Raw genomic sequence first — 21,315 nt, forward strand, 5'->3', positions numbered from 1 at the left:
GAATGACCCTGTAAGGTCCCAAAGATTCTATATGGTCTCCTCAGTCGAGCAGGTAACGTCAAACACAGATTCAACCAAAAAAGACTAAGGAGTTTTTCCAATGCCTCGCAAAGAAGGGCACCTATTGGTAGATTGGTAATTCTGTTGCCGGAGTGGAAGGAAACTGTTCAGGGATTTCAACGTAAAACCAATGGTGACTTTAAAACAGTTACAAAGTATAAAGGCTGTGATAGGAGAAAACTGAGGACGGACTCACAATATTATAGTCACTCCACAATACTAACCTAATTGACAGAGTGAAAAGAAGGAAGCCTTTACAGAATAAAACATATTCCAAAACATGCATCCTGTTTGCAACAAGGCAATAAAGTAATACTGCAAAGAATGTGTCCATAAAGACCAATCTGAAAGCCACACCCCCAATAGACCACACCTCCTGAAAGTAACCTATGGATTATATAAAAAAAGACCCATATGCTGGGTCAACCCAGCATGAAAGTGAATAAAAACCGATTTGTTTGGATAATCCAAATGCGTGACCTGTTGGGGGCGTGGCTTTCATATAGTTAATTTTTGGCCAAACGTGAGAGTAAATGTTATTCATATTCATCATGTTAAGTTGGTTCACTACAACTCTTAATTTTCCTTCAAAAGTTCTGCACATTAAATTTCTTAACACAAAATGAATAACACTTAAATATTAAAACTATCCCAACATTGGGCTATGCCAAGACATTTTTTTTTTTAAATAGACAAGTCTTTTATTAGCATGATATGACCATTCACTACTGTTGCACATTCAGTTTGAATGTTTTGGCACCAGTAATAGTGTACCACATTATATTACACTGTGCATAGATACTGCATGTGTATTCACACAGCCATTCTTACTTTTCTCCACCTTTCTAAAATGTTTTAGTAAAAACATTGAGTTATTTCAGAAGAAAAACATGACAAATAAGTCCATCAGGACATTTGTGCACACTCACAAATGTATACCCTCATCGTACAAAGAGAACATTAAATCAGTAAACTATCTAATTGTCATTATGGGCCAAATTCTTACTTACATGCACATACATAGCCTTAATTGTTCTCTCACATTTTAAAATGTTGTAAACTGTTCTTGTACTGTAAACAAACAAAAAAATACATAAACATAATGAAATGCAAGCATTGTAGGTCAAATTGACAAATATCTCTGGTGCACACATATTTTGTGAATCTTCAAGTGTGATGTGTGAACTGAACTACTCGAGCAATTTGTTTTTGTGATGAAGAAGCCCATGCCGACCAGTGCGAGCCACGCAAGGTCCTCTGCTAGGGGACTCTACTAGGCAAAGTCCTGAGGAGTTACCATGGGTTTCACCGGACAACTTGAAGTAGACAGCAAATGCAGCAGTGCTTAGGCACATAGAAACTCCTGAGAGGATGAGAAGCTTTCTTCCAGCGCAGTCCATGACCAATGCTGCTACAGCAGTGACCACTACCTGGATTGCTGCTACTACCACCATAGCAACGTTGCTGTTCTTAAAATGTGCTTCCTAAAAGATATTCTCAGCATAGAACATGATGGCATTGATACTGCTGAGCTTTTGGAATATGATCAACATATTGCCCGCGCCCAGGTCCTTAAACACATGCCTAGACACTTGTGTAAGATTAATTTACACTACAAAGAAGTGGGTTGACAAGAGAACAGATTAACCAGAATGACATTTACTCTCATGGTTGGCCAAAAAAATAACTGTCTGAAAGCCACACCCCTACTAAGTATTCTGATCTGACCTGGGGATCATAGCTCAATAACCCAGCATCAACAACCCAATTTAAAGAAAACAATGGGTTGCTGTGACCCAACTGGCTGGGTCAAAATAACCCAATGTGTGTTCTGTCCAATATTTACTCAAATTGGGTTTTTAACCCAGCATTTTTTTACCCAGCAGTTTATTTGCAAACAAGTCAGCTAGCTTTTTGGCTTCGGCTCCTCTGTTTTTGTTAATGGCAGCTATAATGTTAGCATAAAAGTGACTTTCACTTCCTCTCCAGCTCCGGTGCAGCAGGGTCATTCGATTAGGTGGGATTTAACGCAAAGACAAACATTGCCCAGGAGGTCAGCTCAAGGTGGCTAGGGGCTCAACCCCCTTGTTTTCCTTCAAAGTGAAAACACTAGTGATGTTACGCTTGATACCAGAGCTCTGAGGCATGCGACGAAGTCGCTAAGCAGATTCCTTTGAAGAAGTGTGACGATTCCTGTATCACTTTAACAATGACGTTTGAAGCTTTGTTTTGTTGAATAACCAACTGATTGGTTTGGTATTGGTTTAGTAGAGGAAAAAAAGGCTACTCCGCGCACACGCTACAGCGTGTGGGACATCATCAATAATAAGTTGGCTTCTCAAAATGATTTTGACCAGCAGGTGCCACTAGTGTATACTGTGTTGATTGAAGTCATGAGTAATGAACCAATTTTCAAGACAATTGTCTGGAAAGCCTCAATGCTTCAGGAAGCTTCATTTCCCCATCACTAGAAAACCCTACAGAAAAAGTATGGCAACATAGGGCTGCAAACAACCTGTGGATTCCTGCTTTAACTACAACAACATCCTCAGTAACGGTTAGAGAGACTGTGAGATATGTTTTTTTTTAATCAACCTTAGATTAATGCTGACTGTAAATAGCTCTGGACAAAATGTACATTTTGCTAAATGTCCAAAATATAAATGTGAACATGAACACTTGAGAAGCACACTGCTGGGTATTATTCTAGTGAGCCCCACCCTCAAATGACTTGTATTTTGATCAAATTTGGCCTTGTTTCGGCAGACACTCATATTCAAAGCAACTTACAGTCAGTGAATTGAACTAAGGTATATAAACAAGAACATATAACAGTCATAGCAAGTAAAAAGATAATATTACTGTTACCAAGAATGTTAGTGTAGTTAAGCGGGCTACTTAGAAAATACAAAATAAATGTATTCTAATAAAACATTTACAAAATAGATGATTTGTGCTTCAGGCCAGTGAATTACAATTTAAAAAATAGGTATTGAAACTATTGAAATACCTATATCAAATATATGTAACAGAAATACTGCCCATCGTTGGCATTAGCTGCCTGCAATGTAAATCTGAAACAGTATATTGACCACTGTGCTTCCAGTAATGCACTGTAAATTCTAGATATACGGTATGTTGCATCAGTCAGGCATTACAGTAATATGCTGTAAATTTGTGTGTCAGTAAAGGTCCTGTAAATCTACAGAAATGTACTGGCTTCTGTGCTGCAAGTATTTTACTGTAAATTTACAATAACCTACTGGCTACTGTGCTGCCAGTAATTTACTGTAAAAATTACAGGAAATCTTTTACAGTGTATGTAGGGAATGGGGTGTCATTTGGGACACAGATATGTTAAGACAAGCCAGACATGGCTTATTCTACGTCCCTGGCCTTTTCCTTTCCACAGCTAATTTTCTCCCTTTCTCTCAGCTCTCCCTTTCTGCTGCTCTCTTTCTCTTTCATTCATTTCCTCTCTCTCTCTTGCTCCATCTCTTTCTTGTCATCTGCATTGTCTAATAGGCTTTGGTTCTACAGCCCAGCTGTCTGTAGTGATTAGAGGGAATGGCGAGGGGAGGGTGAGAAGACAGAGAAAGAGACCCTGTAGCAGAATGACTGTTGGACTTGGGATCTGTGGGAAGGAATTCTATCACACAACGAAGGTACATTTGATTTCCCTATCCTGCTAGATCTAGGCCTATTTGTGCCCCAGCCAACTCCTCAATCGTCCTGGTCTTTCTGGCTACATGTTCGGAATGACAATCAACACCAGAAGAGTTAGCTGACCCACATAGGTCGTGTCGACACTTGACACTAACATGCGACATCTACTATCAGAATCAGAAGATCACATTGAAAAGATGGGTCTCGATGCACAACAGTCCGTTTGTGGTCTGATTGCGTTCAGATCTGGCTGACCTCTTCAGGACATGTTTGGGGGTGCTGTGTGTGAGGATTTCTCCTCAGTCTGGATGCTAACAGGCTACCGAAAGATCATACAGTGGACGACATCTTCAGTCTCCAGAAAACTTGTGTTTTGGGACTGAGAGGCACCTTTTCATTATAACGTTGGAGGTAATACAATCCTAGTGTGTGAGGAACATGTTTGCTGGCCTCAAACTCTAGCCAGCTAGCTAATATTTAGAAAAATAATTTGTGGATTGGCTAGAGTTATGCTAACCCGTTTGCAATCCCTTTAGCGTTGCTTGTTAGCTTGCTGGCAAGCTACAGACGTTTGCTGGCTTGTAAGCTACAGCAGTTAGCTACTGCCATCAATTGTTGTTGTGTTATTATCATATTTTACCTCTTTCCACCGTTTGTAGAATGCATACTGGCATTTGAATACAACACGGGAAAAGGGAATCCGGACACACTGTGGACACGGTAGACACATTTAAATGTACAGTTGAAGTCGGAAGTCGGAAGTTTACATACAACTTAGCCAAATGCATTTAAACTCAGTTTTTCACAATTCCTGACATTTAATCATAGTAAAAAATCCTTGTCTTAGGTCAGTTAGGATCAACAATTTATTTTAAGAATGTGAAATATCAGAATAATAGTAGAGAGAATGATTTATTTCAGCTTTTATTTCTTTCATCACATTCCCAGTGGGTCAGAAGTTTACATACACTCAATTAGTATTTGGTAGCATTGCTTTTAAATTGTTTAACTTGGGTCAAACATTTTGGGTAGCCTTCCACAAGCTTCCCACAATAAGTTGGGTGAATTGTGGCTCATTCCCCCTGACAGACCTGGTGTAACGGAGTCAAGTTTGCAGGCCTCCTGGCTCGCACACGCTTTTTCAGTTCTGTCCACGAAATGTCTATAGGATTGAGGTCAGGGCATTGTGATGGCCACTCCAATACTTTGACTTTGTTTTCCTTAAGCCATTTTGCTCCAACTTTGGAAGTATGCTTGGGGTCATTGTCCATTTGGAAGACCCATTTGCTACCAAGCTTTAACTTCCTGACTGATGTCTTGAGATGTTGCTTCAATATATCTACATGAATTTCCTTCCTCATGATGCCTTCTATTTTGTGAAGCGCAACAGACCCTCCTGCAGCAAAGCACCCCCACAACATGATGCTGCCACCCCCGTGCTTCACGGATGGGATGGTGTTCTTCGGCTTGCAAGCCTCCCCCTTTTTCCTCCGAACCTAACGATGGTCATTATGGCCAAACAGTTCTATTTTTTGTTTCACCAGACCAGAGGACATTTCTCCAAATAGTACAATCACTGTACCCATGTGCAGTTGCAAACCGTAGTCTGGCCTTTTTTATGGCGGTTTTGGAGCAGGAGCTTCTTCCTTGCTGAGCAGCCTTTCAGGTTATGTTGATATAGGTCTCGTTTTACTGTGGATATAGGCACTTTTGTATCTGTTTCCTCCAGCATCTTCACAAGGTCCTTTGCTGTTGTTCTTGGATTTATTTGCACTTTTCACACCAAAGTACGTTCATCTCTAGGAGACAGAACGCGTCTTCTTCCTGAGCGGTATGATGGCTGCGTGGACCCATGGTGTTTATACTTGAGTACTATTGTTTGTACAGATGAATGTGGTACCTTAAGGCATTTGGAAATTGCTCCCAAGGATGAACCAGACTTGTGGAAGTCTACAATTGTTTTCTGAGGTCTTGCTGATTTCTTTTGATTTTCCCATGATGTCAAGCAAAGAGGCACTGATTCTGAAGGTAGGCCTTGAAATACATCAACAGGTGCACCTCAGATGATGTCAATTAGCCTATCAGAAGCTTCTAAAGACATGACATCATTTTCTAGGATTTTCCAAGCTGTGTCAATGCACAGTCAACTAAGTGTACGTAAACTTCTGACCCACTGGAATTGTGATACAATGAATGATAACTGAAATAATCTGTCTGTAAACAATTGTTGGAAAATTACTTGTGTCTAAGTAGATGTCCTAACCGACTTGCTAAAACTATAGTTTGTTAACAAGATATTTGTGGAGTGGTTGAAAACGAGTTTTAATGACTACAACCTAAGTGTATGTAAACTTCCGACTTCAACTGTAGGTGTAGATGTAGATGCATGACGCATTCAGAATTCCATGATCAGATTACTAAAGCTTCATGAACTGTCAAGTCTAGACACAGCCAGACAGGTCTGGCTAGCCTCAATCTAACATTTCCCGGCTCTTGCTACCTAGAGCTCAACGATTTCAACAAAGCTTCAGTGAAGTGCAGTTGGAATTTTTGAATTTTGTCATCCCCTACTGATCGTCTCTCTGGAGGTAGGTAAATAGAGAAGGGGGGGTAGATAAATAGAGAAAAAAAAGAGAGACAGAGAGAGATAGAAAAAGGACACAGCACACACACCTTGTACATACAGGTAAGCCTAATTGTTAATCTCCAAAACCATTACAGTGCTGTCCAGGCACTAAAGCAATTCATTACTGAATTATACCACTCTAGTTGCTGCCTGCTGCACAATGAATGCAATAGGCCCTGGGGTGCTCTCCTCATTACCAGGTATACACTTTCCCAGGATGTGTCCCAAATGGCACCCTATTTCCTATGTAGTGCATTATTTTTCACCGGGGCCCATAGTACTATGGTCAAAAGTAGGGCACTATGTAGAGAATAAGGTGCCATTTGGGACACAGTCCCTGTCCTGTACCAGGGAGGGAAGGAAAAGCTTTTAATAATAACATTTAGTATTCAGATTAAACTGCTATATAAATTTATATGCAGCTGTAGCCAGAATGACAGGGGTTGTGTCTCAAATGACACCCTACTCACTATATACTGCAGAATATAGGGAATGTAGTGCCATTTGGGATAGAGATATGTGTTAGGTATTAGATTACAGTCCACTTAATTCTAATTGCGTGTGTGCATGGCTCACAAGCTTTACTGCACGCTCTTAGAAAAGGGTTTCCAAAAGGGTTCCTTTTTGGTTCCAGATAGAACTCTTTTGGGTTCCATGTAGAACCCTCTGGGGAAAGATTTTTTCCAAAGAACCCAAAAGGGTTCTACCTCAAGCCAATAAAGGTATCTTCAAAGGCTTCTCCTAAGAGGATAGCCGGAGAACCCTTTTAGGTTTTAGATGGCAATATGTTTCCAAGAGTGTACATACAAATAAAGGAAACAACACCATAAAGTATCTTAAAGGGCGTTGGTCTACCAGGCGTTGGTCCACCACGAGCCAACAGAACAGAATAGCTTCAATGTGCCTTGGCATAGATTATACAGCGTATTGGGAAAGTATTCAGACCCCTCGACTTTTCCCACATTTTGTTACGTTACAGACTTATCCTAAAATATATTATATTAAAAGTTTTCCTAATCAATCTACACACAATACCTCATAATAATGAAGCCATTTTTTTTGCAAATGTATTAAAAAAAACAGAAAAACCTTATTTACATATGTATTCAGAACCTTTGCTATGAGACTCAAAATTGAGCTGAGGTGCATCCTGTTTCCATTGACCAAGCTTGAGATGTTTCTACAACATGATTGCATCCACCTGTGGTAAATTCTATTGACTGTACATTATTTGGAAAGGCACACACCCCTCTATACAAGGTCCCACAGATGACTTTGCATGTCAGAGCAAAAACCAAGCCATGAGGTCAAAGGAATTGTCTGTAGAGCTTTGAGACACGATTGTGACGAGTCACAGATCTGGGAAGGGTACCAAAACATTTCGGCAGCATTTAAGATCCCAAAGAACACAGTGACCTCCATTGATTAAATGGAATAAGTATGTAACTTCTAAGACTCTCCAGAATTGCTGTGTTGAGATGGGAGAATCTTCCAGAAGGACAACCATCTCTGCAGCAATCCACAAATCAGGCCTTTATGGTAGAATGGCCAGATGGAAGCCACTACTCAGTAAAAGGCAGATGACAGCCCGCTTGGAGTTTGCCAAAAGGCAACTAAAGGACTCTGACCATGATAAACAAGATTCTCTGGTCTAATGAAACCGAGATTGAACTCTTTGGCCTGAATGCCAAGCGTCACTTCTGGATAAAACCTGGCACCATCCCTATGGTGAAGCATGGTGGTGGCAGCATCATGCTGTGGGGATTTTTTTCAGCGGCAGGGACTGGGAAACTAGTTAGGATCGAAGGAAAGATGAACAGAGTACAGCGAGAGATCCTTGATGAATACTTGCTCTAGAGTGCTCAGGACCTCAGACTGTGAAGAAGAATCACCTTCCAACAGGACAACGATCTTAAACACACCAAGACAATGCAGTGGCTTTGGGACAAGTCTCTAAATGTCCTTGAGTGGTCTAGCCAAAGCCCGGACTTGAACCCAATTGAACATCTCTGGAGAGACCTGAAAATAGCTGTGCAGCGACACTGCCCATCTAACCTGACAGAGCTTAAGAGGATCTGCAGAGAAGAATACAGGTGTGCCAAGCAGAAGACGAGGCTGTAATCTCTGCCAAAGGTGCTTCAACAAAGTAAGTGTCTGAATGCTTATGCACAGTTGAAGTTTGCATACACCTTAAAAAGATTCAAACTCAGTTTTTCATCATTCCTGACATTTAATCTTAGTAAAAAATCCCTGTTTTAGGTCAGTTAGGATCAACAATTTATTTTAAGAATGTGAAATGTCACATTATAGGAGAGAGAATGATTTATTTCAGCTTTTATTTCACATTCCCAGTGGGTCAGAAGGTTACATACAATCAATTCGTATTTGGTAGCATTGCCTTTAAATTGTTTAACTTGGGTCAAACATTTCGGGTAGCCTTCCACAAGCTTCCCACAATAATTTGGGTGAATTTTGGCCCATTCCTCATGACAGAGTTGGAGTAACTGAGTCAGGTTTGCTCTTTGCTCGCTCATGCTTTTTCAGTTCTGCCCACATATTTTCCATAGGGTTGAGGTCAGGGCTTTGTGATGGCCACTCCAAAACCTTGACTTTGTTGTCCTTAAGCCATTTTGCCACAACTATGGAAGAATGCTTGGGGTCATTGTCCATTTGGAAAAAACATTTGCTACCAAGCTTGAACTTCCTGACTGATGGCTTGAGATGTTACTTCAATATATCCACATCAATGATGCCATCAATTTTGTGAAGTGCACCAGACCCTCCTGCAGCAAAGCACACCCACAACATTCCTCCTGACAGTGCTGGTGTAGGACTCCTTGCTTACACACGCTTTTTCAGTTCTGCCCACAAATGTTCTATAGGATCGAGGTCAGGGCTCATGATGCCATCTATTTTGTGAAGTGCAACAGTCTCTCCTGCAGCGAAGCACCCCCACAACATGATGCTGCCACCACAGTGCTTCACGGTTAGGATGATGTTATTTGGCTTGAAAGCCTCCCCCTTTTCCCTCCAAACATAATGATGGTCATTATGTCCAAACATTTCTATTTTTGTTTCATCTGTGATTTCTCCAAAAAGTACGATCTTTGTCTCCATGTGCAGTTGCAAACCGTAGTCTGTCTTTTTTATGACGGTTTTGGAGCAGTGGCTTCTTCCTTGCTGAGCAGCCTTTCAGGTTATGTCGCTATAGGACTCGTTTTACTGTGGATATAGATACTTTTGTACCTGTTTTCTCCAGCATCTTCACATGTTCCTTTGCTGTTGTTCTGGGATTGATTTGCACTTTTCACACCAAAGTACGTTAATCTCTAGGAGATTGAACGCGTCTCCTTCCTGAGCAGTATGGCGGCTGCGTGGTCCCATGGTGTTTATACTTGTGTACTATTGTTTGTACAGATGAACGTGGTACTTTCAGGCATTTGGAAATTGCTCCCAAGGATGAACCAGATTTGTGGAGGTCTACCATTTGTTTTCTGAGGTCTTGGCTGATTTCTTTTGATTTTCCCATGATGTCAAGCAAAGAGGCACTTAGTTTGAAGGTAGGCCCTGAAATACATCCACAGGTTCAACTCCAATTGACTCAAATGATGTCCATTAGCCTATCAGAAGCTTCTAAAGCCATGACATCATTTTCTGGAATTTTCCAAGCTGTTTAAAGGCACAGTCCCTCTTAGTGTATGTAAACTTCTGACCCACTGGATACAGTGAATTATAAGTGAAATATTCTGTCTGTAAACAGTTGTTGGAAAAATTACTTGCACAAAGTAGATGTCCTAACTGAACCAAAACTATAGTTGAAACTCAAACTCTGGGGGCGGTGTTTAATTTTTGGATAAAAAACGTTCCCGTTTTAAACGGGATATTTTGTCACGACAAGATGCTCGACTATGCATATAATTGACAGCTTTGGATAGAAAACACTCTGACGTTTCCAAAACTGCAAAGATATTGTCTGTCTGTGAGTGCAACAGAACTGATGTTACAGGCGAAACCCAGATGAAAATCCAATCAACAAGTGCCCCATATTTTGAAAGCGCTGCATGCCAATGACTCCTTATATGGCTGTGAATGGGCTACGAATGAGCGTACACTTTCTACGTATTCCCCAAGGTGTCTACAGCATTGTGGCGTATATTTACGCATTTATGTTGAAGAATAGCCGTAAGGGACCACATTGAGCAAGTGGTCACAAGATGGCTCCCGCAGAAAATCTTGTGTAAAGTACAGAGGTAGCCATTTTTCCAATCGCTTCTATTGAGAAACCAATTGTCCCGTGGATATATTATCGAATAGATATGTGAAAAACACCTTGAGGATTGACTCTAAACAACGTTTGCCATGTTTCTGTCGATATTATGGAGCTAATTTGGAAACAAGTTGGCGTTGTAGTGACCTCATTTTCCGGTCGATTTCTCATCCAAACGTGAAGAACAAACGGAGCTATTTCGCCTACAAAAATAATATTTTCGGAAAAAAGGAACATTTGCTATCTAACTGGGAGTCTCGTGAGTGAAAACATCCGAAGGTCTTCAAAGGTAAATTATTTAATTTGATTGCTTTTCTTATTTTCGTGAAAATGTTGCCTGCTGCTAGTCGGGCATAATGCTATGCTAGGCTATGATAAACTTACACAAATGCTTGTCTAGCGTTGGCTGTAAAGCATATTTTGAAAATCTGAGATGACAGTGTGATTAACAAAAGGCTAAGCTGTGTCTCAATATATTTTATTTGTGATTTTCATGAATAGGAACATTTTCTAGGGATATTTATGTCCGCTGCGTTATGCTAATTAGTTTCAGGCGATGATTACACTCCCGGATCCGGGATGGGTAGTATCAAGAGTTAACATGAACACATTTGTGAAGTGGTTGAAAAAAGTTTTTATGACTCCAACCTAAGAGTATGTAAACTTCCAACTTCAACTGTAAATGCTATATTTCCGTAAATCTTTTACCTGTTTTTGCTTTGTCATTATGGGGTCTTGTGTGTAGATTGATGAGGGAAACATTTTTTAATTACATTTTAGAATAAGGCTGTAACCTACCATAATTTGGAAAAAGTCAAGTGGTCTGAATACTTTCCACAGGCATTGTACATGTGTCTGGAATACTATTGGAAGGATGTGACATCATTCTTCTACCAGATATTTCATAATTTGGTATTTTGATGATGGTGCTGGAAAACTCTAAAATACACTGTGGTAGGTATTAGATTCCAGTCCAAATAATTCTAAATGCATTTGTACATGGCTCACAAGCCTTACATAAAAATGAACGACGTACAGGTAACTGCCCAAAGAAACTAAAAACAATCAAAATGCCAACTTTTATTGTCATGAGTCTTTGTCTGGAGGCAGAACTGAGTGATTTCCGCTAGATAGGCTGGCTGCAAAGTCAAAATTAGCTATATTGTGAAATTCATGAAAACAAAAATGTACTTTTTGGTCTTTATTGAAGGTTAGAGTAAGGCATTACGACTAGAAGTGTGGCTTAGTTTAAGGTTAAGGTTAGGGTTAGGTTTAAAAATCTAATTTTAGGACTTTGTGGCAGTGCCAGAGAGTGACCACTGTGCCGAGCTGCCTCCAGAACAAGATTTATGACGAAAAACGCTAACCTGTCTCTTCATAGAGCGTTGGGCCACCATGAGTTGCCAGAGCAGCTTCAATGTAGCTTGGAAAATATTCTACAAGTGTCTGGAACTTTATTAAAAGTATTTGACACCATTCTTCCACCAAAAATGTCATAACTTGTGTTTTGTTGATGGAGGTGAAAAACACTGGGTGTTTCTCAAAATGCATACTATCGTACTCCGAAGACACGAAAATGGAGCCCAGGAGGGTCGGGGTATGAGTCCTGATCAAAGTCTGCAAAACTGAGCACAGAGTGCACTTCTCGAATGCGTACTCCGTTTGTAAATATTTTAAAGCAAGCTTCAACGAAAAGTATGCACAGAAATATGACGCAACAACGTAAAAAAATTATGCAACATTTCTTGAAATCAATGTATGCTGTGTACATGCTGTATTCATTTTGGCATGTTTACCTGCCTATGTTGGCCATGGGGCGGCAGGGTAGCCTAGCGGTTAGAGCGTTGGACTAGTAACCGGAAGGTTGCAAGTTCAAATCCCTGAACTGACAAGGTACAAATCTGTCGTTCTGCCCCTGATCAGGTGGTTTCCAGACTGACATTGAAAATAAGAATTTGTTCTTAACTGACTTGTCTAGTTAAATAAAGGTATGATAAAACATTCCTATTGGAGAAATTAAATGGGGAAAATAATTGGGTTTTGAGATATATACGGAAAATAAGGTCTGAGGTTGACACAGGCTTGGGATAACGAACCGCGGGGTCAACTTGCGAGAAGCCGTCTTAAGGGGAAGGTTCTGAGTGGAGAGCCAAACTCTCTGACCGCGACAATATCTAGGACTCTTAGTTCTACGCTTATTAGCAGCCCTCACAGTCTGCGTCCTATAACGGCAAAGTGCAGACCTGACCCTCTTCCAGGTGCGCTCGCAACGTTGGACAAAAGCCTGAGCGGAGGGGACGCTGGACTCGGCGAACTGAGATGAGAACAGCGGAGGCTGGTACCCGAGGCTACTCTGAAAAGGAGATAGCCCGGTCGCAGACGAAGGAAGCGAGTTGTGGGCGTATTCTGCCCAGGGGAGCTGCTCTGACCAAGACGCAGGGTTGCGAAAAGAAAGACTGCGTAAGATGCGACCAATAGTCTGATTGGCCCGTTCTGCTTGACCGTTAGACTGGGGGTGAAAGCCGGAAGAGAGACTGACGGAAGCCCCAATCAAACGGCAAAACTCCCTCCAAAATTGAGACGTGAATTGCGGACCTCTGTCCGAAACGACGTCTGACGGAAGGCCATGAATTCTGAAAACATTCTCGATGATGATTTGTGCCGTCTCTTTAGCAGAAGGAAGCTTAGCAAGGGGAATGAAATGAGCCGCCTTAGAGAACCTATCGACAACCGTAAGAATAACAGTCTTCCCCGCTGACGAAGGCAGTCCGGTGACAAAATCTAAGGCGATGTGAGACCACGGTCGAGAGGGAATGGGAAGCGGCCTGAGACGGCCGGCAGGAGGGGAGTTACCGGACTTAGTCTGCGCGCAGACCGAACAAGCAGCCACGAAACGACGCGTGTCATGCTCCCGGGTGGGCCACCAAAAACGCTGGCGAATGGAAGCAAGCGTACCCCGAACGCCAGGGTGGCCGGCTAACTTGGCAGAGTGAGCCCACTGAAGAACGGCCAGACGAGTAGGAACGGGAACGAAAAGAAGGTTCCTAGGACAAGCGCGCGGCGACGGAGTGTGAGTGAGCGCTTGCTTTACCTGCCTCTCAATTCCCCAGACAGTCAACCCGACAACACGCCCCTCAGGGAGAATCCCCTCGGGGTCAGTGGAGGCTACTGAAGAACTGAAGAGACGAGATAAAGCATCAGGCTTGGTGTTCTTAGAGCCCGGACGATAAGAAATCACGAACTCGAAACGAGCGAAAAACAGCGCCCAACGCGCCTGACGCGCATTAAGTCGTTTGGCAGAACGGATGTACTCAAGGTTCCTATGGTCAGTCCAAACGACAAAAGGAACGGTCGCCCCCTCCAACCACTGTCGCCATTCGCCTAGGGCTAACCGGATGGCGAGCAGTTCGCGGTTTCCCACATCATAGTTACGTTCCGACGGGGACAGGCGATGAGAAAAATACACGCATGGGTGGACCTTGTCGTCAGAGAGGGAGCGCTGAGAAAGAATGGCTCCCACGCCCACCTCTGACGCGTCAACCTCGACAACGAACTGTCTAGAGACGTCAGGTGTAACAAGGATAGGAGCGGATGTAAAACGATTCTTGAGGAGATCAAAAGCTCCCTGGGCGGAAACGGACCACTTAAAGCACGTCTTGACAGAAGTAAGGGCTGTGAGAGGAGCTGCCACCTGACCGAAATTACGGATGAAACGACGATAGAAGTTCGCGAAGCCGAGAAAGCGCTGCAGCTCGACGCGTGACTTAGGGGCGGGCCAATCAATGACAGCTTGGACCTTAGCGGGATCCATCTTAATGCCTTCAGCGGAAATAACAGAACCGAGAAATGTGACGGAGGAGGCATGAAAAGTGCACTTCTCAGCCTTCACAAAAAGACAATTCTCTAAAAGGCGCTGGAGGACACGTCGAACGTGCTGAAGATGAATCTGGAGTGACGGTGAAAAAATCAGGATATCGTCAAGGTAAACGAAAACAAAGATGTTCAGCATGTCTCTCAGGACATCATTGACTAATGCCTGAAAGACAGCTGGAGCGTTAGCGAGGCCGAAAGGAAGAACCCGGTATTCAAAGTGCCCTAACGGAGTGTTAAACGCCGTCTTCCACTCGTCCCCCTCCCTGATGCGCACGAGATGGTAAGCGTTACGAAGGTCCAACTTAGTGAAAAACCTGGCTCCCTGCAGGATCTCGAAGGCTGAAGACATAAGAGGAAGCGGATAACGATTCTTAACTGTTATGTCATTCAGCCCTCGATAATCTATGCAGGGGCGCAGAGACCCGTCCTTCTTCTTGACAAAAAAAACCCCCGCTCCGGCGGGAGAGGAGGAGGGGACTATGGTACCGGCGTCAAGAGCTACAGACAAATAATCCTCGAGAGCCTTACGTTCGGGAGCCGACAGAGAGTATAGTCTACCCCGGGGGGGAGTGGTTCCCGGAAGGAGATCAATACTACAATCATACGACCGGTGTGGAGGAAGAGAGGTGGCCCTGGACCGACTGAACACCGTGCGCAGATCGTGATATTCCTCCGGCACCCCTGTCAAATCACCAGGCTCCTCCTGTGAAGAAGAGACAGAGGAAACAGGAGGGATAGCAGACATTAAACATTTCACATGACAAGAGACGTTCCAGGAGAGGATAGAATTACTAGACCAATTAATTGAAGGATTATGACAAACTAGCCAGGGATGGCCCAAAACAACAGGTGTAAAAGGTGAACGAAAAATCAAAAAAGAAATGGTTTCGCTATGATTACCAGAAACAGTGAGGGTTAAAGGTAGCGTCTCACGCTGAATCCTGGGGAGAGGACTACCATCCAGGGCGAACAAGGCCGTGGACTCCCTTAACTGTCTGAGAGGAATGTCATGTTCCCGAGCCCAGGTCTCGTCCATAAAACAGCCCTCCGCCCCAGAGTCTATTAAGGCACTGCAGGAAGCTGACGAGCCGGTCCAGCGTAGATGGACCGACAAGGTAGTGCAGGATCTTGAAGGAGAGACAGGAGTAGTAGCGCTCACCAGTAGCCCTCCGCTTACTGATGAGCTCTGGCTTTTACTGGACATGAAGTGACAAAATGACCAGCAGAACCGCAATAGAGACAGAGGCGGTTGGTGATTCTCCGTTCCCTCTCCTTAGTCGAGATGCGGATACCTCCCAGCTGCATAGGCTCAGCACCCGAGCCGGCAGAGGAAGATGGTAGTGATGCGGAGAGGGGGGCAACGGAGAACGCGAGCTCCTTTCCACGAGCTCGGTGACGAAGATCAACCCGTCGCTCAATGCGAATAGCGAGTTCAATCAAGGAATCCACGCTGGAAGGAACCTCCCGGGAGAGAATCTCATCCTTTACCTCTGCGCGGAGACCCTCCAGAAGACGAGCGAGCAAAGCCGGCTCGTTCCAGCCACTGGAGGCAGCAAGAGTGCGAAACTCAATAGAGTAGTCTGTTATGGATCGATTGCCTTGACATAGGGAAGCCAGGGCCCTGGAAGCCTCCTCCCCAAAAACAGATCGATCAAAAACCCGTATCATCTCCTCCTTAAAGTCCTGATACTGGTTAGTACACTCAGCCCTTGCCTCCCAGATTGCCGTGCCCCACTCACGAGCCCGTCCAGTAAGGAGAGATATGACGTAGGCGACACGAGCAGTGCTCCTGGCGTAAGTGTTGGGCTGGAGAGAAAACACAATATCACACTGGGTGAGGAACGAGCGGCATTCAGTGGGCTCCGGAGATTCGAAAGCCCTGGAAGTGGCCGGTGGATCGAGGCGGAGATGGTGAACCTGTTCTGTGAGGTTGGAGACTTGGGTGGCCAGGGTCTCAACGGCATGTCGAGCAGCAGACAATTCCTGCTCGTGTCTGCCTAGCATCGCTCCCTGGATCTCGACGGCTGAGTGGAGAGGATCCGAAGTCGCTGGGTCCATTCTTGGTCGGATTCTTCTGTTACGGTGAGTGAATGAGGACCCAAAAGCGAACTAACTTAAACAGAGCTTCTTTAATAACCAAACATAGGTAGGCTCAGATAGACCGGCAGATTCCGACAGGACAGGATAAGGTTACAGCAAACATGACGATAGTCTGGCTCAGGCATGAAACACAACAAACAAGAATCCGACAAGGACAGGAACAAAAACAGAGAGAGATATAGGGGACTAATCAGAGGGAAAAAGGGAACAGGTGGGAAACGGGGTGACGAGGTAGTCAGGAGGAGACAAGGAACAGCTGGGGGAAAGCGGGGGAGAAAAGGTAACCTAATACGACCAGCAGAGGGAGACAGGGTGAAAGGAAAGGACAGAAAGACACAACATGACAATACATGACAATGGCTGACATTGCTAGACAGATTTATCTACCCTGAGACCAGCAATGAAAAATCCTGATTGGTTACTATTTTTATATTTTGTGTTAACCCTTTCCAACAAAAACTGAAGAGATTAAATCAGAACATCATTTAAAATGAAATAAAAATATAATCATAATTGATATAAATCCTTAGCCCTTGTCATGTCTTGAATTGGACTCGCATTTTTCTGGTATCGGTCTTGACTCTGTCTCGGACCCCTTGTCCCCCATCCAGGTCTCGGTCTTGACTCGATATGTTCCTGTCTTGGTCTTGAATCTGTCTTGGTTTAGGTGGTCTCAAACACACCACTGCTATGAAGCAAGTGACAAATAACATTTTATTTGATGTGAGAGTGAGTGCCTGTCAGGCAGACTGAGCCTGCATCCAAAATGGCACCCTACTCCCTACCTAGTGCACTAGAAAGAGAGAAAGAAAGAAGGAGAGAGAGCAAGGGTGAAAAAAATAAGCCATTGTGAACTATGGTTGATGAGTCTATTGGCTGCAGTTCATCATCTGGTCAATAAAAAGGTCATGGGTCGACATGTGCAGTGTCACATTAAAGACTGTACCTAGTAAACGACACTGCATGAGTGCCAAATGCCATCCTATTACCTTTATAATGCACTAGTTTTGACCAGAGCCCTATGAATCCTGGTAAAAAATAGTGACCTATAATGGAATTAGGGTGCCATTTGGGAAGCAATAAATTATGCACTCTGAGGGGTCATATCTCTCTTCTCTGTCACAACATCATTCTATAGTTTGATGCTCTAGATATATTACACTGTAACCATCAATCTTACTCTGACAGGCATTTATCACCCTCTCTCTGTCTTTCTCGTTTCTCTCTCTCATCTCTCTCTCTCTCTCTGTGCTTCAAATATCTCTTCTTACTTTTCAGTTTCTCTTTGGCATATACTGTTATCAACAGTGACCCTTCAGAAGTGAAATATTTTCCAGTCAACATGAACATTCAATTATCATATGACAAATTCCTCATTGACAGCTATGTACTAGCTTCAAGGTCTGTTTCTCCAACCGTTGTATGTTAACCGTCCTCCTTACATCATACACTCCATCCATCAATCATTACTGGATCATTTGAAAAATAATGTTTCCCACATAAAAATAAAAGCCTCTTCCTTCTAGGTAATGATGATGATCATTAGAGCAACCCAATCAACGCTAAAGTCCTTCCATTTTGAGTCCTTTATACTGGTTTCCTAACCTGGTCCCAGATATGTTTGTTCTCTTGCCAACTCCATTGTTTGGCATGAAAAGAAGTGACAATGGGTTGGCATGATGGTACACACAGATTTTCCCATATGGCCCAAATACAGAGGTGGATGACAGGACAGCATTGATTTCTACCACTGTCTGCCCTGAGAGTTATCGGGACTTTTCTGAGTATGTGATAAAACAAGCAGGAAACACCATCCTGAGGCGTTTAGTATTGATAAGAACGATGAGCTGTGTCAGTGGCCAGACTGACTGACTGCCTGACTGACTGGTCTAACGAAGGAGGAAAATAAGTCACCCCTGAAAGAGTCTGGAGAGCTCCAGGGAACCACTCATTTCACCACACACACTGTTCACCTCTGTACCCTCTACACACTCATTTGGGGATCACCATTAATCTACCAAACACACAGTAGAGGCTGGTAAGGGGGAGATGGCCCCTAGTAGTGGCTGAAGTGAAATTAATGGAACGCTATCAAACCATTCCATTCATTCACCAGCCACAACTGCCACCGCATTTTCTCACACACACACTGGCTAACTACCCACTCATCAGCAATCCCTCAAGGTCGAAGATGATCTCTTCTTCACAGGTCTTTTAGGTGGCTTGATTCTGGGGGGTCATACACACTCTGAAAACAACAAGGTCTGTTCAATACAAACCAAAATGTAACAGTGCTGTGAAGCCATGCTGTGCTCTGTGCTGAAACTTTTCTATGAAAACAACCGTGAGTGTGGTTATGCGTTCTTTCACCTTTCAATGTTGTGATGGGTTAGCTGCAGCTAAATGCTAAAATCATCACTGCCACCCCTGACGATGCTACATCTACCTTCTCTCGTTGTCTTAAAGTGGCAATATGTAACAAATTCTCCTAGATATGTGAGTTATAGATCTATCATTCTACTTGAAAGCAAGTCTAAGAATTGGTAGATCTGTTCTATGTGCGCTATTTCTATGCTTCACGTTCTCAAGTTTTGATTTTTCATCTTTTACCTTCGTTTTTGTTACACCAGCTTCAAACAGCTGAAACAACAATATTTTTGGTAATGGAAAAAATATTTCACAGCGGATTAGATGGTACAATGATTCTCTACACTATACTTGCTTATTTTGTCACGTAAACTGAAATTAGGCAAACTATTAGCGTTTTAGCAACCAGGAAATGGCGGAGCCATTTCTGCATAGTGTAACTTTAATGGCTGGTTTGAAGCATAGTAAATCACTTTCATCTGACAAAAAAGGATGCATTCACCGTCGCCATTAGACACTGTCTACATCCCAAATTGCACCATATTCCCAATGTAGTGCACTGCATTTGATCAGGTCCCATAGGGTTCACATAGGGTTCTAGACAAAAGTAGTGCACCATGTAGGGAATACATTTCAAACACAGCCCCAATTTAGAATACATCCAGGAAGCTAGAAATAACATAATTTATCAACAGGAAGAGATGTCTAAAACAAGAATACCTGGAAGATGGTGAGTGATCTAATTTGAAGACATTGCAGCAAAACTAGTAGGGGAACGAAAGAAAAACAGCAATTAAATACTGGAGATCAAGGAAGGCCTCGGAAACGTATTAAAAACTGTCATTAAGGATAGATGGCCAAGTCAGTGGGTAAATGCTAGTAACTGAAGGGTTGCTGATTCGGGAAAAAAAATCTATCAATGTGCCCTTGAGCCAGGCACTTAACCCTAATTTGTTCCAAGTGTGCCGTACTACAACACATTTCACTGCACTTATCTGGTGTATGTGACTAGAGCCTGGGATCTGATTAAAAGTAGTGCACTATATAGGGAATAGGGTGCCATTTGGGATGCAAACCAGTATAGCAATATGCCTGTGTGTTTGTATGCATGGAAAGCTCATTTTAGATTGGGCGGGAAAACAAAATGAATGTCGGGGAGAGACCCAAAGAATCAAACACATACACATCAATATCTGCTCACTAACAGGTTGTGGACTTGGACTATCACTTCTAAAAAGGTGCCTAAATTCCTCAATATCACCTAAATTCAAATAAGTGCCAAAAAGTACACGAAGGAAAACATCAAACGACACCAGTACAGTCCCCTGGGCCATTCAGCCTCAATTTGTGTCTCGATTCTCAAAACCGGGCGGGTAAACTTGTGGTCTCTTACTTTGAAAGTTCTCCCTCATTCTCTCCATCTCGATATCACAATTGAAATCTTCACTTCTCTCTTTAATAATTTTGTGCTGAGAAAGGAGATGTAACATAACAGGGCCAAATATCTTACACCCTGTTTCATTCCGCCTGTTCACCCTACCTCGGCAAAATACATTTCACTCATTTTTCAGAGGGAAGATACAAAGACGTTCCATCATTATAGAAGGTCATTGCTGGCACCCCATCAATTGTCAGATTTTTTTTTTTTATGCATAAAACACATTTATTACAAACAGCTCCCACAGAGGGGAAGGAAATGAGAAACATGATGAATCAAAGTCATCAGGTATAGAGAGAGAAAGAGAGAAGGAGGGGGGGAGAGAGAATGAAAAGAGAGGGAGAGCAAGATAGAGAGAGAGATGAGAGAGAGATGGGTCCGCATGATGTGGAAGATAAAGTGACAGGGTTTATGTGTCACCTCCAACATCTAGACTGGTAACGGTCCATAGTATCCCAGGCTAAATACAATTATAGCATGAAAAAAGCAGAACACACAAACTATCTATCTTGCAGATTCACAGATGACTGGTACAAACACATTTTCAAACAGGTTGCATTTGTTCGATTTTACAAGAGAACCCGAGGGAGTCATAATATGCATTAATAAGAACAGAACATAAATGAAAGCCAAACACAGCACATGGTCTTATTGAACATTAAAGCGTTGCAGTGTGATAAGTTGTGCACAGTGGCGAAGATCCAATAGCCTGCCTCTGCACTGAGTAAACTACCAATATAATACCAGTAGGTAGGTAGCCTGTAGCACCAACTTTACTGCATCCCAAATGTCACCCTATTCCCTTTATAGTACACTACTTTTGACCAGGGCCCTTTTGGACACAGGCTATCCCCTCTATTTTACCTGTTAGAAGTGTTAACTCTTCGGTTAAAAGAGACAGGCATTTCTCTCATGCTC

General features: G+C 42.9%; 1 protein-coding gene across 2 annotated transcripts in view; it reads right to left on the reverse strand.

Moving 5' to 3' along the window:
* The window catches only part of LOC110535571 (E3 ubiquitin-protein ligase RNF152), a 57,738-nt gene that overhangs the window by 28,670 nt on the left and 7,753 nt on the right, over positions 1-21,315 (reverse strand). The gene's annotated exons all lie outside the window — the stretch shown is intronic.

Source organism: Oncorhynchus mykiss, chromosome 11 (assembly GCF_057628025.1).
Source record: "Oncorhynchus mykiss isolate SJ-2025 chromosome 11, ASM5762802v1, whole genome shotgun sequence".
Classification (NCBI taxonomy): Eukaryota; Metazoa; Chordata; class Actinopteri; order Salmoniformes; family Salmonidae; genus Oncorhynchus; species Oncorhynchus mykiss.